This window comes from Adiantum capillus-veneris, chromosome 18, assembly GCF_014529385.1.
Source record: "Adiantum capillus-veneris isolate H3 chromosome 18, ASM1452938v2, whole genome shotgun sequence".
Classification (NCBI taxonomy): domain Eukaryota; kingdom Viridiplantae; phylum Streptophyta; class Polypodiopsida; order Polypodiales; family Pteridaceae; genus Adiantum; species Adiantum capillus-veneris.
In genome coordinates this window covers 132,872,656-132,898,510 of record NC_140948.1, presented here as the reverse complement: position 1 = coordinate 132,898,510, position 25,855 = coordinate 132,872,656, and the positions used below count along the sequence as shown (strand labels likewise).

At 38.6% G+C, this 25,855-nt stretch overlaps 1 pseudogene; it reads left to right on the top strand.

Annotated features, from left to right (window-relative positions):
• The first annotated feature begins 1,331 nt into the window (after nucleotides 1-1,331).
• On the top strand, nucleotides 1,332-25,541 carry LOC147436452 (uncharacterized; annotated as a pseudogene).
• The last annotated feature ends 314 nt before the right edge of the window (nucleotides 25,542-25,855 follow it).

The window sequence follows — 25,855 nt, the reverse complement described above, 5'->3', positions numbered from 1 at the left end:
CACCTTGACCTTCACTTCTTAGGTGCTCCAAAAGCTTCACAGATGTGAAGTACCTATCAAAAAATACATGGTGCCCTTTTCTTGGCAATGTCTTCACCAAATTTGCAACAACATAAAAAGACAATTCAGTACATGGCATCTTGTCGATCATAGATTTGAAATGCAAAATTGTACCCCGTGGCAGAGTCACATAGATTCCAAACCTGGATACCAAATTTATGAGGCTTTTTGGGATTGTAAACTCTACATGGATTCAATTTACACTTAGAAGGAATTATGCGTTCATCCACAGTCACACATTGACCTAAATTATAATGCTTTTCAAAAGTGTAATTCAACCTCTCCTCTAGCTCAAGCAATTGCCATAACTTGTGCTCTCTAGTTCCCCGAGGTGGTCTTTGTGCATTGTCCCGTAAATGCAAAAACCTTTTGATTTGCTGGAATGTAGTTTGACTCATCTTTTCACCAAAATTAGGAAATAGAAGGGAGACTCTTACCTCATCTTTCCAATAATGTTGCTTTGACGGCATGTAGTGTAGTGCCATGCCCAAAGCTACACCCATGAAACGTAGGAAAGAATGCCGATCTATTGGAGCCCATCTTCGCATGGAGTCATGCAACCGGCCACACCTTTGCCTCTCTTTCTCGGCATATGCATTAGTCTCACTAATAACATGATCAACAAGGTCAAGTGGAAAGAGCATCAAAAACAAATGAAACTCACAAAATTTACGTGCATATGTCCCAAGTCTAGTCCCTTGACACCATTGAAAGGTGGAAGAGCCCGAAATGTACCATGTGGCTCTTGCTCTAATTCATCACCACTCTTCCACTGTGGAGGAATCACATCAACAAAATGTGCATCTCCATCAGGAGAGTCATCAAGTACAGGACCCTCGGCTTCCAATATTTCATTGTCACCACATTCAACCCCCTCACCTTCTGATGCATGCTCATCATCACTTTCATCATCATTAGCAACATCAAATGGGCTGCTTGAAGGGCCAGGTCTGCCCCCTGCATGAGAAGGCTTACATTTTCTAGGTCGGCCACCACATGCAGATTTACTATATTCTGGTGATACATTTTCAGGTGTGCCATTTGCAGGCATGCATGATGCTTTTGGTCTACCCCGCTTATGTGATTTAGGTGGTCTTCCAGGACGCCTACCAAGTGGGGTTGGGTCAAGTGGAGTCTCTTCAGCCTGTTCTTCAACATGCGTTATGTTCTCTTCCCCCCCAACAAGCGGGGAATCAAAATCATTGCAGAGAGCGCGTGGAGGAAAGGAGGGGGTGAGCAAGTGAGAAAAGGAGAGGGAAGGGGTGATGGAGATGGCGGCCGGTGAGCAAGTGAGAAAAGCAGAAGAGGAAGGGGTGATGGAGATGGCGGCCAGAAGAGGTGTTTTAATAGGGGTGTAGCAGAAAGAGATGTGTAATACCTTCCCTTGAAGAACTTTTGACCACAAGAGTGTAGGTAAAACTATGGTTCTACAACAAACCTTCCTTTAATGTTGTACATAGGTAGTGAGCTAGCATTGTCAGCTGGCCATAGACAGTGCCCTGAAAATGGCGTCGGAAGAGAGAATTAGACCCAACAATAGAGATGCATGACAAAGAATTCTTATGGTAATATGCCTTTTCTAATGCATTTGGCATAAGTATCTTTCTGAATATTCTAGAACTTGAACTCATCCATTTGAGGTGTGAAATTTTAGGTCTTCTAGAAGGAGGATTTCATGAATTTCAAGAATGAATAAAATCGTTGGGAGATCGAAAGTCCAAGAGCTCTACAATCTTGACTTGTGTGAGTGTGAATGGGCAAGTGCATCATGAGCTCATGTGAACAATTTGTACTTGTATTAAAATGGGGCTTGCAGAGCTCAAAAATAAATGGAATCGTGATACACAAAGGAACTGTCCAATCTTGCATGAGCTGATCGGGCTTTGAGTATCTCCTTGGGACGCTTGATTAGCAGCAATCATCACACGGTTTTAGCAGCACAAGTAGATTGGCCTTAATGAAGGACAAGTAGATTAATATCTCTGAGTTGAGATCGTTTTCGGCAGGAGAAGAATAGTGGGAACTTTTTGCCCTCTGTTGGTATAAGAAAAAACAATTAAAAAATTACAAGCCATGGTAGTGGATGAGTATTGCCTTGTGGCAATGGGATAGTGCTGAACAGATTGAAGCTACTTGCAGGAGCTGGCCTGCAACGAGGGTGACCCATGTTTCATTTTGGAGCAGGTTTGGTACTTGAGATCAAGGTCACCTGCAGTTGATATAGAAAGGATCATTGTGGTTGTTTAAGGTTATGTCGTGTTTTGGGTATATCGTATCTAAATACTCATACACAGACATTTTCTCATGTCAAGATGGTCATTCACGCATCAAGTGCATAGCTGCGTGTTTAGAACTTGCCTAGGAGTGCGGCATCCAATCCTCTGCCCTCAAAAGGCAGAGGTAATCTCTAGACTGGCAATTGTTTGTGTTAATTATGTCATCCTGTTATTACATATTTATTGAGGTACTCATTGTTCTCTTGATCCAACACTTCCGATAACTTGCAATTGCATGCCTGTTAACTTTTGGCTTCTTGTTTGAATAGCCCAGGTTGTAATGCACTGATGACAAGAGGCTCCTTTGGTTGACAAAAGACCCGCAAACAATTGCCAAAAACCAAGCCAGGCTTAGAAAGTTTGATCATAAAAAACAGCTTGGCAGTTAGCTTGGCTTAGAACGTTTGATTAGAAATACTACTTTGTAGCTTAGCTTTGAGTAACTAATACGTCACAAACTCAGGGGAATAATGCGTGCTGTAAATCTGATCGAGTTCATGTTGGGTTTTACCTACTGACATGCATTCAATACAAAGCACATTCAAAGCAATACAATGAGCCCACTAAAAGACTTATTAGCATAAGAATGCAAAAGTAGGTGTACATCCACCATATATGGTGAGTAGATTGGTTTCTATGTACTCCATTGTTGGGGTCGAATGGCCTCGGATTGAAAGAATAAATGAATCTTGACAGAACAATCTCAAATTTCTTGTGCACAATGCCAAAAGCCCTGAACAAGTATCTAACGTATATGAAGATGGGCATTTACGCATTACGTGGGCACCTTCATGGTGCCAGTTTTTAACTTAACTACAATATCTACATCCAAACATCTGCCTCAAATGCAGAGGGAGGTAAGTAATGTGTAGACAAGCTGTCGCTTGTGGTGATTATGGTGAGATGCAGGAGTACATGCCTCTTAAGTTTGGGCTTCTAGTTTGGAATACCTAAATGCTTTATAAAATACACTGATGACAAGAGGCGCCGGCCACTTTGGTTGACACAAGAGCCACACACAATTATCAAAACCAAGTCAGCTAGCTTTGGTTAGAGAGTTTGATAATAAAACAACTTGCCCTTAGAAAAGATGTGTGAAAGACAACTGATCAGTGTGCTTGGAGTCGAGTCACTAATCAGTCAGGGAACAATGAGTTGGTAGACGGCTGTACTAATTTCGATTGAGTTGACATTGGCTCGTATGTATTGACATGCATTCAATAGGAAACACGATTTAAGCAGCATGAAATTATGGAATTGAAACATATTTCATATATAAGGTGTATAGATTGCTTGCTAGGTATGTACAATGTTGTCCCGAGAATGAAAGAATGAATGAGTTATCCATCGAAATGGATGAATGAACAAATGTGCGAGGATGTGTGTATTGGCTGGCATTAGGCAATTGTGTAATATTATAGCATTTCTGATTGATCTACCCAAACAAGGAAGCAATTTGTGTGAAGAAAGGTGGCTCATGCTTCCTAATTGTGAGTATAGTTGGCGTCGATAGCAATCCGGTGGTTGCTGATGAGGCTGGTGCTGGGGATGCTACCCACCTGCATACCACCCTTCATGATAACCACATTAGGCTGCCTGTCGCGAGAGGCGATGGAGAGCGTCACGCTTTCCCCAGGGCCTACTTCCTCGCTTTGGATCTCAATTCCAGTGTGGCACCGCTATTGTTGACGAAAGTAATGCGAGACATGGTGAGCAGAGAGAAATGAAATGAGCGTGGAGAGAGAGAGAGAGAGAGAGAGAGAGAGAGAAGAGAGGGAGAGGTTTGTGAGAGGTCCGTGTGCAAGCGAGAGGAGTTGATGGTGCTAGGTTGGCTTAGATGAGTACAACGATGCTGCTTAAGAAGCCATAGAAGTTGTTACTGCAAGGAAGCTGCTGTTTGAGTCTAGTCATGCAGCATGGCGGCCCTGGATGCACCTTCGCTCTAGCAGCTAGGAAGGTGAAGCTGTTTGAGTCTAGTCATGGGAGTCAGCTAGTCCTTCAATATTACGCTCGCTCTTCTTCTTCTTCGTGTGCCTTCGGCCTCACCACGTAGCGAGCTAGCCAGCATGCTTGCTTGTTGACGACGGCAAAGCCTCATGAAACGCGATTATTCCTCTTGGCAACTCAAATGAAGGATCGGAAAAATTCTATGTATGCTTCTTGCCAAACGCTTACAAGGTTTTATGTCAATGAGCGATAGTTTGAGATATCACAAAGATGATAGTAATTTCTTTTACATTTTAAATTCAAAAAATTCATTAAATTGATATTTGCCTTTATACATCAATATGATATCTCTTTGTTGTACCTGACCATATTGGATTGGAGATAAAGGAGGAGAGAGTTTGCGGAAGCAAAAGAGGAAGGAGTGCCTATACAACCAAAGTCGACCTCAAAACTTTGTCCACGTTAAAAATAAGATCTATTACATATATTTAGTCTTTACATGCTACCTACAACTTAATCGCTTGATTAAACTTTGTCTACATCAAAAAATAAGATCTATTACATATATTTAGTCTTTACATGCTACCTACAACTTAATCACTTTATTTTTGTGGTGCATATCGAGTATGGTTTCGGAGATCAATCTCAATCTCACTATGGGAGTGTTGAGTCTAACATTCCCCTCTTTAAGACCGATTACATAAAATTTTGACAGACCGATGGACAACATGTGGAGGACTCTGACACACCACGTGAAAACAAGAGTCGAAGCCCTCCCTGGACAACATAGGGTGCACATAATTCACTGGGACAATAGACATACTCAGCCTCAGACATCAGTGGGGTGCACAACATAAGGCTGAGCTAACAGAACAACTCATGGACATGTAGGTAGGGTGGCCTTATCTTCTGTACATACATAGGCGGTGTCTATACCCCTTACAGTTTTATTGACATGACATAACAACTTCAAACAAACTAAAAAGTGTAGACATAAAAAACAGGATCCTGAAAAAGGTTGGGTTTTACCAAGTTGAATTGGTTGACTTCACCACCTGGTATTGGTTTGATGACTTTCCAAAAACCCGTTTTCCTTAGGTATCCTTTGATTTTCATATGCCAGGTACTAAAGCTGAAGGTACCACTAAAACTTTTGGGAAACTTGGTCGTCATAATGCAGGAAAGAGTGAAATCGGAATGGCAAAAGTTTTGTTGGAACATTTTTGAGCAACGAGAATCTCAAATTCCAAAGCAACTTGATCATGCTAAAAAACTTTTGAGAAGCTGACAAATTTTGAACCTTTTTGTGCTGCAAAGAACAAATCTTTCAAAGCTAAGTCCACACAGAAATATACTTTTGTAGTTTCGTGGAAACTCATCAATGATGTCAAAATGCTGAAAATCTTGTAAAATGTGTGAAGCACCTCTAAAGGACCAAAATAGAGCTAGCCATATTCTGAAATCAACATCTAGTGAACTAAAAATGAAAAAGACCAATAAATCTTGTCAGCAACATTTATAGAAGTGGCAAGTGTTTTTTGTTTTTGAATACCCCTATACAAGCCCATTCTGGATAACGAGTGTGTCACAAATGCCTTAGCGTCCCATCCTCATTGATGCAAATCTTGCTCATTAGGAAGAGTGTGGCGTCTAGGAAGGCCTTTTTATTTAGCAATCCAAGGGAGTGAAACCTCTGGTATTAAGAAAGCAATCAAAGGATAACTTTTAAATTCAAACAAACAAAACGAGGGAAAGGGGGAACATACCCAAAACCCAAAAAAAGGCCCCTATATAGCAAAGGGTACCCACGTCACCCCTTTCGTCTCAGAATGTACCTTTAGAAACACCCAATCTCACTCGCAAACTGACGCTTGTACACAATTCAACATACACAATACGCTCGTTAGAACGCAGCATAACACACACCCAACTTTTCGCTTCCCCTTGTAAACAACACTCCTCTCTCTCCCCCTTTACACAACACGAGGAACCGAGCGGGGTAAACACACGTGCACGCACATAACTGGCTTAATCACGCAAAGGAGCAATAGAGAAGAAAGGGGATGGGAATTGACACCAGGGAAAAGAGATATGGTAATTGGGCTCCCCTTGCTTGCTTCCTTGACAGAGAACTTACAAAAAAGTATTCTTCTCCCTTCTCTTCTCAAAATTAGAGAAAAAAGCCATGAAAAAGTCTCAAAACATCTCCTTAAAAGGGAAGTTTTTCCTCTTTTTAGTAAAGTTCTTAAACAAACACATGTTTGGCTTCTTTTAGTAATCACCGCATGAGAGGTTGCATGGGGAGCCCCCCTCGGAGGTCGGCCATCTGTCCCTCTCCTTGTTTGGACGGCATGTGGGAAAGTCCCCTTCCTATCCATTAAAAAGGGAAGGACTCCTTGGGTCCCCATTGTGTGAACAAAGCCTGTGGGGAGCCACCACTATGCAACCATCATCGCCAACAACACGCACCAAAGCTGCCAACACAGTGTAGCACAGCGCCGCTGCACGCGCACTCGAGCACTACCACAACAACACCCCACGGGCAAGGAGGGGGAGGGGGCCATACCTCCCCTCACTCCCCTTGGATACTTCAATAATGGACACTTTGAAGTATACATACCCTAGTAAACAAGCACTCACCAATGCATATGGGACCATATGTTTCCATGTGGCAGCTCCTCATGGACTACACCCTCAAGGGACAAAAAAAACTATGAAACTCATCCCAAAAAAACCGTCTTCTTAGTGCCACTTTGGAACTGCTCACATTTCTTTCTCCAGTGTTAGATGATCAACTGGTAAAGCCCTACTGAATGCCCATATTATTAGCTTTGAACCACAAGAACCACACTATGAATCGACCCTCCCAAGATCGCTAATGAATGGCCCTAAAAACAAGGAAACCCATCTACAACCAGCTCTCTATTGCCAACTACACTACCTTTGTAATCCATGGCGAGCCTGAGAAGACATCTGATGGCATGCTTACGAAGGCAGCCAAAATTATCTTTCTGTAACCGAGCTGCCAACCGTTTCTTTGTGGCATAGCCAGTTAGGACATATGTCAAAGAAGGGAATGGAGACACTCTCTCATTTGGGCTACTTATGATCTTTGTCTTTTTTTTATTTTCCCTTTGTGAGCACTGTCAATATGGAAAGCAAAGACGGATACATCGTACACATTCTTTTGACAAAGAAAGAAAACCCTTAGAGCTTGTGCACAGTGATTTATCTGGGCCTATGCCTTCTAAATCCCATGGTGGTGCGTCCTATTATGTTACATTCATTGACGATGCAACACGGAATGTTTGGGTTTATGCCATGAAGTCTAAAGATGAGACATTTTCTTGCTTCAAGAAGTTCTTATCTAGTGGAAACTCAGTCTGAACATAAATTGAAAGCTTTGCACTCAAATAATGGTGAGAATATGTCTCCAAAGAGTTTAGAGACTTCTGTTCAAGTAGGGGAATTAAGCGTGAGTTTACAGCTCCTTATACCCCTACACAAAATGGTGTTGTGGAATGAATGAATAGAACCATCCAAGAGCGGATTATGTCTGTGCTATCACAGGCTAATTTACTGCAAGCTTTTTTGGATGAAGTATTATACACAGCCGTGTACTTGATCAATAGATCACCACATGGTTCATTAAAAATTCGTGTACCTTTGGAGTTACGGTCAGGACATAAATTGTCTTATGAAAAACTCCACACATTTGGCTGTGAAGCTTATGCACATGTACCCAAGGAGTTGCATACTAAGCTAGATCATAAGTCCACGAAATGCATCTTCATTGGCTATGGTGTAGATGGTCAGTTTGGCTATCGTTTATGGGATCCAAAAAGTCGATTAGTGATCCGTACCAGTGATGTTGTCTTTAGTGAGACTAAGATGCATAGACAGCAGTGAAAGAGGTTGAATTCTGGAAAGTGACATTTTTCGATGTACCACCTCCTATCCAGACAACTCTCGAGCCAATTACTACACAAGCTAGTGCGAGTTCTGATCAGCCGTGGAGATCTCAAAGAGTCTCACATCCGCCAAAACTTTTTGTTCCAGGCGTGGATTTTGTTTTGCTGACAGATAGTGGTGATCCTTATTGTCACAAAGAGGCTATGCTAGCCAATGATAAGGTTTAGTGGGAACATGCTATGAAGAGGGAGATGTCCAATATTGCAAAGAAAAAAACATGGGAACTTTTTCCATTGCCAAAAGGTAGGAAAGCATTGCCTTGTGAATGGGTTTACAAGAAGAAGATTGACAATTACAAAGCTCGTTTAGTGGCAAAAGGTTTCAAGAAAGAATATGGTGTCGATTTCCAGGAAATATTTTCTCCAGTGGTCACACACTGAGAATGTTGCTTGCTTTGGTTGCCACTGAAGATATGGAGCTTGATCAAATGGATGTCATTACAGATTTCTTACATGGTGACCTTGAGGAAGAGATTTACATGCAGCAACCTGAAGGGTTTGTGCTAAAGGGAAAGGAACATTTGGTCTGTAAGCTTGTGAAAAGACTCTAGGGCTTGAAGCAATAATCGAGACAATGGTATCAAACGTTTGATGCATTTATGCGTTCCCTAGGCTATAAACGCACTAATGAGGATCCATGTCTTTACGTGAAAAGACAACGCAATGGACAACTTATTATGCTTATCCTCTATGTAGATGACATGTTTATTGTTGATCATTCCAAGAAGAACATTGCTGACTTGAAAACCAAGCTGAAAAGTCAATTTGAAATGAGAGATTTGGGTGAAGCCAATCACATTTTGGGTATGTGCATTACTCATGACCGTAGGAAGAGGTTGTTGTACCTTTCTCAAAAAGAGTATGTGCACAAGGTTCTCGATTGTTTCAACATGCAGAAGGGGAAGGCTTTGAGTACTCTATTGCGTGCATATTTGAAACTTAGCAAGAAAGATTGTCCCAAATCTGCTGAGAAAAAACTGCGATGGCTAACGTTCCTTATGCTTTAGCTTGTGGTAGTCTCATGTCTGCCATGGTGGGTACAAGACCTGACATTGCACATGCAATAGGACTTGTCAGCAGATTTATGTCTAACCCTGGTAAAAAGCATAGGGATGTTGTCAAGTCAATTCTCAGATACTTGAGTGGCACTGCAGATAGATAGTTATGCTATGGTCATGGAGAGTCATCCATTCATGGATTTGTAAATAGTGATTATGCAGGTTGTGTTGATAGTCGTAAATCAACAACAGGTTGGATTTACACATTTACTGGTTCTGCTATTTCTTAGATATCCATTATTCAAGACTGTACATCAATTTCTACCACAGAGGCAGAGTATATTGCATTGAGTGAGGCATGCAAAGAAGCTGTTTGGCTTGTTCGCCTAGTGAAAGATCTTGGATTGGAGCAGTGTACATCAGTTCTTCATTGTGATAGTTAGAATGCTATTGCCTTGGCTAACAATCGAGTGTTTCATTCCAGAACAAAACACATTGATGTGCGTTATCACTTCAGTCGTGAATGCCTGGCAAACAAGCGCCTTGATTTAGTGAAGATTCCTAAATCAGAGAACACAGCGGATGCACTCACTAAAAGTATCTCCAACCATCCATTTCAGCACTATCATGAGTTGATGGGCATTGGGTGAAGAGTGTTCTCTTCCATTCTTGTGGTCTCCCACATTGGCCATCAAGTGGGAGAATGTTAGGTTTAATGGCCATGTGGCCGACCGCCCATCACTAACTGCTATTAATCCTAAGTGTACAGATATACACTTGTGTGAGCCACTAACACTAAGCACAATGTGTATTGTGCCTTAGTGCATAAGATAGAGAAGAAAGAAAGGGGCACAATGTCTATTGTGACTTAGTGCATAAGATAGAGAAGAAAGAAAGGGGCACACAATACATGTCGGCTCTCCCCTTCCAACCTGTGTGTGGCTATGGTGGTGAGTGTGTGAGTGTGTGTGTGTGTGTGTATTCCTCTTCCATTGTGCTCCTGGATCCTCCCCTTCAAGATGCATATCAAGAAAGCATGTTAGCTTTGGGACAAGTGTCCCCCTTTCCCCTTTGAGAGAGAGGACTTGATAAATGAGAAAACAATTAATTAAATCTACTAATTTATCATTGGACCCCTTGGGTGGCAAACCAATAGGCTTTAGGCACACCATGAGGGCAACATGAGGGGGAACTTGACAAGTGTCCCTTTTGCTTTCTTTGTACCAAGCTTGCTTTGTGTGAGGGTGTGTGTGTTCTCTCTCTATTCCCCTCTTGTAGGCGGCTCGCCTCCTCCTTCTAGGGATAATGATTGGATTTCGCACACCTCACCTCAAGAACCTTAGTCATCAAGCATGACAAAGCACCTCCAGCTTGGGTGGTGTTCCCACAAGGACCTGAAGCTCCCTAGTCGGCAAGCACGACAAGCACCTCAAGCACCTTAGTCATCAAGCACCTCAAGCACCTTATTCATCAAGCACCTTAAGCTTGGGCCAAGTTCCCACCTCAAGCTCGGCCCTAGCTTACCTAAGGTCAAAGCACTTTTTATCACTAAACTTTGGAGGTCTTTAAAGATAACCCTAAGGTCTTTAAGCTCCATTAGCTAACGCTCTCTTTGACATATCATCTCTCATTCGGGCCCCTTTACCATTGGCCCCGGATCGAGATATACCTGAAAGCACATACCTATATTATAACCGTTTTTCCCGTTTATTCTCCCACATTAAATGATCAATTTAATATGAGAAATTCATTTGGGCTGGCTAGATATTAGTTTTTATGACATCCCATAGAGAGTGGCAGCACCAGGCTTGTCTGACACCACATCATCGGCATCCTCTTCGATCTCCTCCACAGATGCCAAGGTAATCGGCAAATTGTAGCCCTCCTACATATGTGCACTCCGAGGGGCTACCTCTATGACATACCACCAGTTTTGTGTAGACTTTGTAGGATGGAATACCACCTACAAGAGACACATAACTTAATTACATGAGTTCTTCCATAGCATCAGTTCTCTAAAGTTGGGTGTTAAATATTTACAGACTTACTTGTTCACAATGCTTGGGTAGTACGGAAGTGTCTCGAAGGTTGGTCCACTTTTTGGTTGAGTCCACCTCAAGGAAACCTGACTCTTCTCTACACACATTAGTGTTGCAACCATCCATGTTTATCTTGGACACCTATAAAATAAACTGCAAAACAAGTCTAACAATGGTATTAAAGTACACACACGAATATGCCACGCAATGTGCACTAAGATTGATCAAGTGATTGGATCATGAGTTTAGGCCAATATGACAACTCATACCATAGAGAGAATCTCTTACCATAGAAAGAATCTCTTTATCCTTGGGGACAGACTGTCATCACACATCTCCTTTTGCTCTAACCATGCTCGAGCAGACATCCTTGGTAGTTCTTTTTTCCAAAAATCATCATGTAACTCGTGATTCTCTGGAAGATGCGCTTGATGACCTTCATAGATTTTCTTCTTGAGTGAGGGCGCTCGACGTGCATTAAATCTAGTGCCACATGTGACGCATGCTCTATATCCACTTGTCTGGAGCCTTGCATGTATACACATGACAATAAATCCACATGAGAAAAACAAAGGTTTAATGTGTGAGTTTGAGTATCACCTGAGCATTTTGTTAGTCCGAGATAGTCATGCATGGTCCACATCAAAATGCCTCTGATCAAGGCATTGTGTGTGTCGCCTCATATCCACCACTTCTATGCCAATCCACAATTGTTGTAGCTCTTTTGATAGTGGACAAAGATACACATCCATATTCTTCACTTTATACCGCCTCGACACAATCAAGCTTAGAAATAGGTACCCCTTCTTGGTTGTTAACCATGGACGATGTTGTAGTTGACAATGACAACTGACCATACAATGTAAGATGTTGACCTCTGAAAAAATGGATGTATGAAATCCATAGCCGGGCCAAGGTGCAAATTTTGAGCTTCCTTCGCAAAATTGGGCCATGTGCCATCTATATGCTTCAATGTCATGCAATCTACAGGGATTTATAGCACACACTGTCCGAAGATCTATTCTCCTCGTGCCATGTTGCTAGAGTGGCCATGAACTTGCATTCAAAGAAATGCTTGATGCAAGGCAATAGAGGAAAGGGTTGCAACACCTTCAACGGAACTTTTTGTCCATGGAGATCTACTTGATATCTCTCGGAATCACATTTCAGACATTTTTCCATGTCTATATATTCCCCTCTGAAAAGAATGCAGTCGCTAGGACAAGAGTGAATGAGATTGTAATCCATCCCCAAGTTTTTCAATATCTTTCTTCCTTCCTCTCTGGAATCTGGCATCACATTATCAACTGGTAGTATATGCTCTTTGAGAAATCTACACAGAGAAAAAATGCAAAACATTTGTGTACGTAATTTGGTACATTATACATTTAGTGAAACATTGAAGTAGATACATTGTAATAGATAACCTAAAAAGTGCTATGACGCTAGTGTCACTCCATCCAAACTTTGTATGCATGTTGAGAAGAACCAGGAGCACCTTCAATCCTTCACTCATGCTCCACCATACAATGGCGTATTGGCCTCACTTTTCATGTCATCATAGATAGGCCTTTTTGAATCCATGATCGTCTCGATCATTTCATCAATTTCGGACTCAGACATGGCCTCGTTGGGACTTTCATTTGCATGATCACCCTTGGAGCTGTCAAAGGTTGCATCTTGTGGTCTCACATATGCTGCTTGAGTAAAGCGCCTGGGAACACGTCTATTGGGCTGCAAAATGGCTGCATATTGGCTAGTGTTAGAGTCCAACGAGTTGTAATTGGCAACAACTCTATCTATAATAGATGGGTCAAACTCGACAAATTCTCAAACATGCTGCAAAGAAACGCGTCTTGTCCATCGCACAACATGTTTGCATTGATTATAAGATCCTTGTTGAGAGATAGGCATTTTAGTTGGACGGCCCCACATCACCATCACTACTTGTAATGAATGTAAAAACATTGAACCTTGAACTTAAATTTAATGCTCTCTTACTCTCCTCCGTCTCTTATGTCTCTCTCTCTCTCTCTCTCTCTCTCTCTCTCTCTCTCTCTCTCTCTCTCTCTCTCTCTCTCTCTTGAAATCAAGAGACCATAGATCACACTGTAAACTACCTCACATTCTCTAGCCATGGCCGATCCCCGCACACCTCGATCTAGAGGTGCACGAAGATGAGAAACACCGAGTTAAAATCTAGTCTTTATTGGTGCTTTGAAGAAGAGCTTCTTTATTATGCTTCTTGCTCAACATCTTTTCACATCAACTCCTTGTTCCTTGTTTGAGGGATTGCTGTGCACATTACATGCTTCCCTCCATTATGAGGTAATGTGCCGTTGAAATCTTTTCAACCTAATTCCGCATCCATAGAGAGAAAGAGAGGGAGAGAGAGATAGACAGAAAGAGAGAGAGAGAAAGATAGAGAAGGTAGAGAGAAAAGCGTAGAAAGTCATTTTCGAACTCCATCTTGGGGACGTAAAAAAGGTCTTTTTCAAATCACTTTACAGAAGCCTTTGGACTCTCGCATGACACACCTCTCAGAATGGTGGCTTCACTTACAATCATTGCTCTTTACTTACTTGCAAGATCACATGCACAAACGGCTTGTCCGCGAGCCGTTTGCACATGTGAGCTTGCAAACAACTACATACCTAAACTCATGTGAGGTAGATGCAAACTACTGCTAACATAACCATAAACCTAACTCTAAATTTAAACCATAATCTTAAAGCTAAACTTAAATATAAAAACTAAATCCAAAATCTAATCATTAATCTAAGCATAAGCTCTACCACTAACTATCTTTAAATATCCCCAGCTACGCTCTAAGCCTTTTAAAATATAGAGTTAAATCCTAAACGTAAACCCAAAGCTCTAACATTAAATCTAAACCTAAACTCTAACTTAAATATAAAAACTAAATCCTAAACCTATGACTCTCTCTCTATCTCTTTTTGTCTCTCTCTTTATCTATATAACTCTCTATCTCTCATTCTCTCTCTTTTTGTCTCCTTCTCTCTCTCAATGGATGTGTGTTTGTATCTATGTGTGTGTATCTCTCTCTCTCTCTCTCTCTCTCTCTCTCTCTCTCTCTCTCTCTCTCTCTCTCTGAACATGAGCGTCACAGTGTAACAAAGAGTATAGCGACACCTATAGAGACACCGATAATTTTCCACATTTTAGCGTCGCACTACGAATGTCGCTACGTTGAAGAACCTCTTGTAGTGATTGAGGAGATTATATAGAAGGAGAGGAGATAACAGTTGACAAGGAGGAACTGGAAACAAGACAACTTAGGGAGATTGAAGCTCAACTCCCTTCATTGTTGAGAAGTGTCAATCCCAATGGTTTTTGGGTGGTTGCCTTTTTAGAGAATGACCTTCTTCAAACGAAATATTGTGTGTTCTTGGATGTTGATTCAATTGAAGTTTTTAAAGATTGGCAAAAAAAAATCAATGAATGTATTTTCAAAGCATCTTTGACAATTTCTTGCATTGAGGAATTTTATTGACAATTAATAACTATTCTTGATTTTTTTTTGTAGATTATTGATGCAGGAATATAAGTTAGATGTCCAACGTAAAGTGGATGTGGTTGATCTAACCATCTTCCCTTTTTTGAGAAACGATACTAAAAAAAAGAGTTGGCTAGCCAATATTTATTTTAGACGTGATAATCTTCTATGTCCCTATTATGAGTGGTATGTTTTTTATGGAAGCATAGTTAAATATGAGGGTTTATTCTTTGAGGCTTTTACCAAAGTCCTTTGTAGCATCTATGATATAAGTGTATTTGTCCTATAATTAAGCAAATGCTACATATGCTTTGGATCTTTGCTAGAAGTGCTATTCAAGGCTGAAAGAGGAAATTGAGCAGTGTCTTCCCATCAAAATCCTCATGGATGGCATGCAACTCTTAAATGTGAAAGTATGGTGTTGCTAGGTTGTAAACTGCACATTTGTTTGTAAAGTGAATTAATGTTTTCCCTTGTGTTTGTGTATCCCCTCATGAAAAAGAAGTCTTTCTCCAATGGATGAAGAGTGGTCACAAATGCAAAGGTAGTGGTTGAATACACCTATTGCAACCCAAAAATAAAATGAGGATAAGCATGTGACCATCTTAATATATCTCTTACTTGAAATCCTCTTGTTGATAGCTAATACACTCATCATTCTTCACCAGATTAATAGGGCTGAAGCATGTATGGGTGGTACCAAAAAGGGATGTCTTGGACAATCCTTTGGTAGCCCATCTACATGTGTTACATGTAAAATAAACTACCATGTTATATATCAATGGATATATTTTTCATGTAGAATCTAAAACTATAAAGGCTCGTCGAAAAATGCTCGCCAAAAGACATTCCCATGCAGGATGTATGATCATGTCTAAGAGCTTGATATTATCGAGTGACATTGCAAAGCTTAAGTGGGACATCTATTAGGTGGCTCAACAACACACAAGATAGCCTCACCATGGTAGCATTACACCAAACATGTGCTACTGCTTGGATGTTGAACAATCATCATGCCATCTTCAACAATGACTTATTTTATTTCTAATCTCTCTCTCTCTCTCTCAACCCCTAGTACGGTACTCCTCCTTTTTATTCATTAAAATGAAGGGTGTTTCTAGTATAAGCAAATATATTTCAATTGTAAATTGAAATTTTTGAAAGAACATAAATACCACCAAATTTTATCTAAGAAATTATCAAGGACTTGTGAAAATACAAGTGTTTCTCTAAAAGAGGAGATATGTATCCGACCATAAACATGATTGGAACAAGTGGAAACTGATGATGATTCTTCTGATCACAAAAACTTAGAATGTTTGTGAAATATGTGGAGAGTGGGAGGCAATGAAGAAGCCATATAATTTTTTTACAAATTCAACATGAACTAACAAAATGATCAAATTAAACAAACCAAAGCTTTGAATGTGAATAGTATACATATGAAAAAGTGCATTTGCGAAATCTTGTACACTTTTTTCATATACATTGCGCTTTTATAGCCCACAAATCAAAGTGTAAGATGCTAAAAATGTATCACATAAAGTGAGGAAAGGAAGACTACATATTGCATCCACAAATTTTGCAACAACACCAAGTCTCACAAGTGCAAAAATAGACAAATAAATTTTGTAAAGCTATATCCAATGCATGCAAAACTTGCTACCAATCTCCCTTCACTAAATCCGAGACATTGTTGACATAATTAAAAATATTTTTATTTGGGAAGGCTCAAGAGAAGTGGTCATTATCACAATGCGATGTAATGTGATTTGCGTAGCATTGCTATCAAAGCATTCTACATTAGCATCTATAGTTAATGTGTAAAACATACTAGTAGAATCCACGCTAGAAGTATCCCAATGATTGCATTGGTGTGTTTCTTTGAAGTATTGATTATAGTAGCACACAAAACAAAGTAGAGGACATAGGAGGTTCAACAACCATATTAAATTTTTACCAAATGCAACAAGAGCCAATAAGTTTCAAATGAAAAAAGTCTTTGTATCAAAAAATGCACTTGTTTTCTATGCATTGACCTTGTATAACCCAAAAATAAAAGTGTAAGATGCCACTGCTTATCACATAGTTAAAATGAAGAATATATATTGCATCCACAAACTTTTCAACAAGGCCCAAGTCTCATAAGTGCAAGAATAGACAATAAATTTTGTCATGCTATATCCAATGCATCCAAAACCTATGGATAAACAATCTTATAATCTCCTCCATTGAATCGGAAACGTTGACAAAATTGATAATATTTTAAGTAGGGAATTCTCAAGAGAAGTGGTCAAAGTAGTATACACAAGCCTCAAAGTAGTTTACATAGTTATTTATGGTAATTGTGCAGATGTAAAGTTAGGATTAAGGTGGTATGATTAGAATAGCATTCATAATGAGAGATTAGAGAGAGAGAGCACTTGGACAATGCACAAAGTAGAAAAACAATTATCAATACTTGATTATGAAATGGAACTAGTAACACTACTAGCGTGTATACAATGTGTGGCTACTTATATAAAAGTAGTAAATGGCTAGGTGCACCTCTCAAGCGTAAAGAGGAATCTCCCCATTAGGAAAAGTTTGAGGTCATTTTTGTTTCCTTTAAATGTTTAGAGAGAAAGAGTACTCTATGCCAATGAGAGAAGGGCTTTCATTACGGAACCTTCATTTTAAAAATTACTTGTGATTTTCTAAAATGAGTTTTCTTTGAGCCACACTCTGAAGTAATTTTCCATTACGTGATCTTTTTACCTCAAGAAGGTCTCTTTCACCAACCAAAAAGAGTTTTTTGAATATTTTCATGGCATCCTTTTCCCTCCTATTTCTACATCTCTCCTTATTCCACCACATTCTTCTCCTTCCTCTTCGTGCTTCCCTCTCTTCACCTCTATCTTTTGTGTGTGCTTTTCTCCTCAAGCAATGGAGTTCATATGGTCTACATGCCCTAGCACATCAATTGAAACCATCACCACTTATGGCAGATTAGATGAACACAACCAATGGATCCCAATATCCACGAACAAGGGTAGCTGGATTATAATGCAACAGAGTAGGAGAAGAAAAATCTCATCCAAAAATCAATTCTTGTCATGTTGGAAAGAAATAGTGAAAATTTCAAGTTTATGGATCCAAGAAGACATTGAAGGAGGTTCTAGTGTATCATTTCTACATGCAAACAAGCTTCACCTCCATCTTGGGAACTCTAGCCTTACTTTGCATAGAGCTAACTATAAGTGGTTCATATCTACATACTAGATTGTTTATTATTTTTTGCACTTTTCTTTGGCTTGTTTGTGGTTCTCTACTTCTATGATAGCTACTTTTTGTATTTATTTGTGCTACAATGCTTATTTTAGGACTCTATCCCTCAAGCATAGAGGAATGGAAATCAATGGAGTGTGTCATGGATATTTTGGATGTCTAGCATGGCTCTATTGATAAGGAGATTTACAAAGAGAGAACTAATGGTTCTCTGGCATAAAACGAGGCATTCTTTTATGATCATTTTTATGTTCCACCAAAATCCATGATTGATTGGGTATTGTCTCCAAGATTGCCTTGAGTGATTTTAGGAGTGGAGAGTGGTCACTATTCTTTCTGTCATCTTTGCTTTGGTGAGTCATAGTCTTGCTTTCCCTTTTTGTTATAAATGGATTGAAGGTCCCAAGAAGGATTGAAGAGAAATTTCTATATCAAGAAGTGCTTGAAGGGATTGTGAATCGTCTTCCAAGCTAGAGCCCACTCCTTATTTAGAGTCCTACTCTACAACCAATACTATTGGCGGATTGTATCAATTGTTGCCTACACCTGGTATTTTGTACAAAATATTTTTATATCAATAATAATTAATTTTTTGTGCAAATGTATTATCTTGTTAATTTTCATTTTTTGGTTACATGTGTAAAGGTGCACCAACGTCATGGCCTCTGGATATTGTATGATTTTTGTGTGTTCAAAAGAACAAAGTGCAGTCTTGTCATCCACTTGATTTACAACACTATAAATACCTCAACCCGGTTTAGGGTTGTCATGTACTTCATTCACACTTAGAGTACGTGAGCAATAGCCCAAAAGATATGGGTTAGGATTTTGGTTCCTCTTCCTTACTTTTTGTGAGCAAGAAGGAGAATTAAAAAGTGAAGGAAATTCATGAACAAAAGCCCATAGAGGAGGAGAATGTAGAAGAGGAATTAGACGAGAAGGTTGAGACTAAGTCTAAGCTAGGTCTGATTATCTCCACTTACCTCAAATAACTCCCATCATGGTTGGTAGAGAATTTAGGCCCTTCAAGTGTAGGATTGGAAGATGACATGGATCATGCTTTGGGTCTTAACATGAAACATTCAAAACAATTAGACAAGTAAAAAAATTTAGAGATAGATTCAAGGGTTTCCACAATTATAGTAGAAACTAAAAGACTATATTGGGAGCTACATAAGAGTTGGAGACAATAAAAATGTAATAGTGGAAGCTCAATTTACTTGTATTTTCTTTTATTTTGAGTTGTACAATTTACAAGGGATTTAATGTGTGCTCTTTACAAAAATGTTCATTTGCTACAAAATGTTTTCAAGACGAAAATACGTAATTTTTGTTTAAAAAATGCTGGTTCTCTACAATATGTAACATGTTTAGGGTTTTTAAAAAAGTCATAGACTCTTCCTTGTGCTGGTCTCTGGTGTTCTTCTTGGGATCTTTCTTGGAGTGCTTGGCTCTTTCTCTTTTTGCTCTTCTTTCTCGTTTTTCTCCTCCTAAGGCTCTTCTTCCTTCTTCTTGTTGGGATTTGGCTCTTTTATTGTGTGTTTCTGCTTCCTCTTCTATTTAATTTTTGTCTCTTTGTTTGGCTCCTTGTTGGCATGTGTTTGTTGTTTTTGTAGGGCTCTTTCTAAGGGAAACATGGTCCTTTGCCTTATTCTTTTCCTTTAGAGTCAGAGGAACCTCCTCTACCTTGGGAATTTCCTTATTCTCTTTCTCTCCCTTTTTGTCTTTTTTGTGGGTCTACCTTGGTGTCATGTGTGGTCCCTAGCCTCTTTCTTTGACTTCTTTTGCCCTTTGGGTTTTCCTTTGATATTGGCATCTAGACACTGACATATATCTAATCATCTTGGCACTAATCCACTAATCATGGTTGTGAGTGTAGCAATTCCTATTGGGTAAAAGTTTATATTGGTGGTACCACTTTTTGCACTATTTGGTGGTATCCTTAAAAAAAAGTGGGGACCAGTAATTTTTTTGCAAAAAAATTCAAAACGTTTTTGAAATCCGACAAGCATATTCTAAAAAGATTCTTCGGTTGCTTTGCTTATAATTGAGGGTTGAAGCAACATAAAAAATGGATAATAAGGTTGTGAAATGCATTTTTGCCGATTATAGCTCAAAAAAGAAAGTGTTACCTTATTTTTCTCCCTAGAAATGATCTTTTTTTTGAAGGGGTTCTTTTGGAAACAAAAGAGCGTCAAAATTAACAAAAGGACATATTAATGGCAAGTACATTGAGCAAGACAAGAAAAGAGTAAGATTAACAAAAGGGCTAGTGAATTAATGGCAAGATTTTTTAAACTTAATTCTCATTGACAAGTCCAACAAATACACATTTGGATGGTACTAATCTTGAATAACTCAAGACCTTCTCCTTGCGATAATTTCCAAACGATGTTGCCTATGCTAAATTTATGAAAAGATTCATAAAGTACAAAATAAATACTGACAGATTGTTAAGTGTAGCTATATATATGAGAAAAATATATGTTAGAAAAAAATAGCATTTTATAATAGAGGAGCTTTTGACTATTGTAGATCTTTTGAAGATATCAAGAGGAAACAAATAGGTTTCAAGGAATGGTAGAGTACAAAATACCTAGAGAGTAGATTTTCAACATTAGTTACCTATAGGTTAAGCAAATCAAAGAGAAAGAGTCACATTGTAAAAATTTTGCTAAACTTTGTGCCATATAGGTCAAGAGCAAGCGGTAACATATAATGTATGTGCAATGAAAGAACTTGTATAATTCCAAAAGTCCTCAACATTTAATATGTGCATGCACATGTGTGTATGCTACAAAGTTTTTTCTACCAATGAGAGAGAGAGAGAGAGAGAGAGAGAGAGAGAGAGAGAGAGAGAGAGAGAGAGAGCGCAAGAGCAAGATTTTTCTCTTGAGACTTGAGGCCTTTGTGTTCTTGCTCTCACATTGGGAATGGGAAGGAAACACAATGTCACTTGCTTTTTCTAGAAACAAGTATGTAAGAATAGGAAATTCTAATTATTCACAAAAGTTTTATTTACAAAAAACGTTGAATAGTCTATTAGTCTTCATTTAGAAATGTTTCAGGGGTTGCGAGCTTCTGATAGAGTCTTGAACATTTTTGAGGTTCGGTGCGGGACTGGAAGCTCAGTGCTCGAAATTTTACGATAAGGGGAGTTTGAACTTGGTTTATGATGTAGTCAATAGTTGAATTAAATTGTCTTAGGTTCTTTTTCTCTTTGCATCATATGCAAGGTGATCAATTTGTTCAGGGCCAACAAGGCGAGAGTAGTCTATGCTTGTGATTACAGTGAATCTGTATTGAGGAGAGAACACAATCTGGTTCAAACTACCATATCATCAAATGAAAATTCACAAGAATTTTTGGACAGATTCTCACAATAATTCCCACATTATGACTTACCTCAACATCATGAGCTTCTGTGAGGGAGGCACGACATACCTAGCTAGGTAGGATTTTGGGTAGGGGACCGCCGGCCTGGTGGTCCCTGTCCCCAATCGTATCTAGCTAGGTATGCGGTGCCTCTCGAGCAGAAGCTCATGATGTTATGCATTGTACGAAAAACATTGAAAAAGGCTCTCTTTTCCTACATGAGAAAATTTCTAATCTTCTTGTGATTGTCGGTATGTTCCTTTCCTTTGTGACATATCTATTCAGTGATTGCCATTGTGGTTGTGTTGCTCGTCATGCATGGATTTAGATGGGATTATACATGAAGATATGATCATATCTTCAAAAAATGGTAATCTTTTATCTATATGATAAGTTTTAGAAAGGTTCCTGCTGTAGTTTAAACCTCCTTCGTTCCGCTGTAGGCAAACGACTTCATTGCATCAACTGCATTGACATTATAACCATGGTCAGTAAATAGTCCCACCGTTTCGTTTTTTGTATAGGGAATTTTAATAGCTGTAAACTTGTGTGATTATTTGTCTTTTTCATGTGTTTAGATATTCACTCTATCCTCTATTCCTCCTCACCAAATGTAGCATGCTATCGAGGAATGCTTTTAACACTCGGTCATCAAAAATTACAACAGGGCATGAGGTGTAGTTTTGATTGCCACAAAAAAACCCAAAAGCCCAAAAAACTCCAAAAATGAGCAATTAAGCTTGCAAGTTTTTTTCAAAAAAAATTATGGCTAAAAAATCTTAAAATTTCTACGTCATGCTTCATTTAACAATGAATGATCTTAAAAGCAATGGAGAATTGACGAATTTACAATCACATGTTTATCTTTAAAAAAATCATTCCCATAATCACATCAATTTTTGACCAATTAATAAAACATAAACTTTGTGATTTCACTATTGTGATGAAAAATGAAAATAAAACACATGCTTATAATTTACAAACCCCAAATTTTGCATCTAATTTTTCAAAAAGTTAAGTAACAAGATTATCTCTATTTGTGCAACAAAGCTTCATAAACAAAACTAAAAACTAAAATTATGAAGTAAGTTTGAAAGCATATTTCCTCTCTTTGTCATTCACAATTTGTTTTTCTTTCCCTTCTAGAAGAAAATATAAGATATTGTTCGAGGTACTTTCTCTGACATCAACAAGATAACTTACCACTTTGAAAACGCTTTCCTCATTGTTGAGACCAAGCATGGATGGCATGACGATTGTTCAACATCCAAACACATACTCGAATTGACCAAGCATGACCTTCAAGCTTCTTGTGTCATGCATGCTCCCAAAGGATTTGAACATCATGAGTTGATGCCTTTTTTTTTTATGAGAGGTAGCAAGCATACCTCTAGGGGGAACAATGACTCTCTTTAAAGGCATCATTGATAAAGTCCCGTTAATACCTTGAGCTTGTTCTAGAAATTGATGATCAGCTAACATATGTCATCGAGGAGCACCACTTTAAAAAGCAAAAAAGGTGGAAGCAGTTGTCTTCTAGAATCTGCTCCAGCGATTGACACACGCATCCTAAGTGCTTGAAAGTGAGGACTGATGTGAGCAAGTTTACTATGTGAGGGAGTGAGTAAACTTGTACGACCTAAACCAATTAGAGAAGATGAAGATTAATTAGCGAGATTAGATTGTTGATCTATTCTTTGCTTCTTAAAAACATGAGCATCACCAGAAGGAGGAGGCTTTACAAAGAAGAAGCTGCAAGCCTGCAAACATCGACAAAAGAACCATAAATTCTTGCTATCAAGCATGCCAAATCCAAAATATATACTTAAATTAACAAGAAGGATATAAAATTTGCAAAAAAATCAAACAAAGAAGATTTAAAAATTCCTCATATTTCAAGGCTTTCTTAAGTAGAAAATTAAGAATTTATGTATATTTAAAGCAAAAAAATCAAAGTATGTCTTTAGTTATGGCACAATAGATCTCTATATGTTAACAAAATGATACCAAAAGCAAGTGTATTATGCTAGTTACATCTCCCTTGCTCTAGTGTCTCAACAACAATAGGTGCTACAATAGTACTTACACTATCTCTTTGCGGAGTGGTTAAAGCAACACTCAACGGTTCAATCTCCAAGCCAACCACATAATCTTACAAATTTCTTACAACAAGTACTTGTTTGACCAAGGAAGACCAAAGAGAGTAATTTATAACATCCAACCTACACTCATTGAAAAGTACATCAAGAATAGAAGAATCACACTTGCTTTCTTGTTGTGTCCTTATGCATATGACAATAAATCCGCACCATGTGTACAAAGATCTACACAACCAATGTATCAAACAACTAATGAAAACTTTCTCTACACAACATTGACAAAATATAGCTCTCTTTTTGTATCTACAATCCATCATGCATGTGTAATTCTAACCTCCACACCAATACATGTTTTCTGTAAGATACACAGGAAGTTTTTTTGTATGGTTGAAACCTATCTTTTGTTGTGATGTTCAAAACAAAATTATGAGGGCATAAACAGCTCCAAAAGGGGGGTAAAACGAAAGGACACCTGACAGAGAATTTCTCGGAATGTTGAATATGCTTATCCAAGTTCTGGACCCGAAAATTTCCTTTAAACTTTGCACACGCGCGACAATGCAAAAATGATTTGCACATAACCATGCAAAGTACACACGTGAAGATAAAGCAAACTGACACAAAGGACAAGGAGATGGAGAACATGAAGATGGAGATGGAGATGGAGATGGAAAAGACATACCTAGATACGACCTCTGGAGAGAGAAAAACATTCTTGTTGTGTTTTGGAATACAAGATTGCAGCAAAATTGTATTCTAGAATACACCTATGCTACAAACTTTTGTATTCGTGCTACAAACTTCTATTCCAGAATACACTTGTACTTCAAACTTGTATACCAGAATACACTTGTGCTACAAACTTGTATTCCAGAATACACATGGGTTACAAACTTGTATTCTAGTATACACTTGTGTTGTAATTTTTTATTCTAAAATACAAAATTGTTACAATCTTGTGTTCTAAAATAGAGAAGTGCTAAAACTTGTATTCCGGAATACAAGATTGAAGTACTCTTGTCTTCTAAAATTAAAAAAACTTGAATCCTAGAATACTTATACACAACAAATGAACAAAAATCTTCATACTCGCGTATTCTACAATACAAGTGTATTGAAAATTTGTATTCAATTGATGTTCATTTTGGTACAAAGCAGTTTAAGAAAATGCAAATACAAGCAAGTACTACTTGAGGTGATCAAGGTGACTAAGAACAAGAAAACAAAAAAATAGCGAACTACGTATCAATAAATTAAACTTGGAGGATATGAAAATTCATGTTTATGGTCTCATTTTAAAGAAGTTTGGTCATCTTTATCAACAAACCATTAAAATTTTGATGGAAAAATTTTAAGGATTGTAATTGAAAGCCTTGAGTTTTCAATTGTAAGCTTTCAAGGATGCAATTACTTTTTCAGTGGAATGTTGTGTAATTTTTTAAGGAATAATTGCACTTTTTCTTCTTACAAAACTTTCTATATTGACTTTAGTTTATAAAAATTGAAGTCTTTTTGACAATGTTCACTGTTATTTTTTTAAGTTGCTCCAAAAATTGATGTTTTTTTTTGTTAATTGATAACTTTTGGCCAAATTTAAGGTGAGGTGTATTTTTCGCGATTTAGGTGTACTTTTTGATGACCAAGTGTTTTTTCAGTCCTCAAGCTAGGAGGACTAGTTTTGTTTCAAGATTATGGTAAGATGTGTGGTCCTGTGGAAGCTGTGAGCTAAATATCTTGATACCTTGTTGTGAGGTTATCACATAGTTTGTTTATCTAAACTTTACTTGTTTTCATGAAGGGATATATGACATGATGATGGAGCAGCTTCATTAATGCGGTGATGGAATGCTGACTTTTTTCTTCACTCTAGAGTCCTTCAGTAATCTTTTCGTGCAAGCAAGATATGTTGAGGTATTGGGTGTTCTTTCTTCTTTTCTTTCAGTGGATGCAAGTACGCCTGTGCATGCCCTAGACATACAGAGCGAAACATGAGGTGTTGTACAGGGAGCTATGGAAGGTGCAACAATCCATATTGCCCTATCATCAATCTTAGACCTGGCAACATAGGAATGCTGGCCTTAGTGGATTACAACTTCATTTAGCCTTTAGCTTGGATACATTTGAGGTGGAAGATCAGGCATCACCCTCTTGTATATGCATTTTCTCTATCTATGCCTTCTGTGCTTGATTGTAGAGGCTTCTGACATTTGCGAAGCAACCCCGAGAAGCTCAAAAAGTCAATTGCTCAATCACATGAGTTCATACTACACAACATTGGCGGATGCGAGCTCACAACCATGGGAACA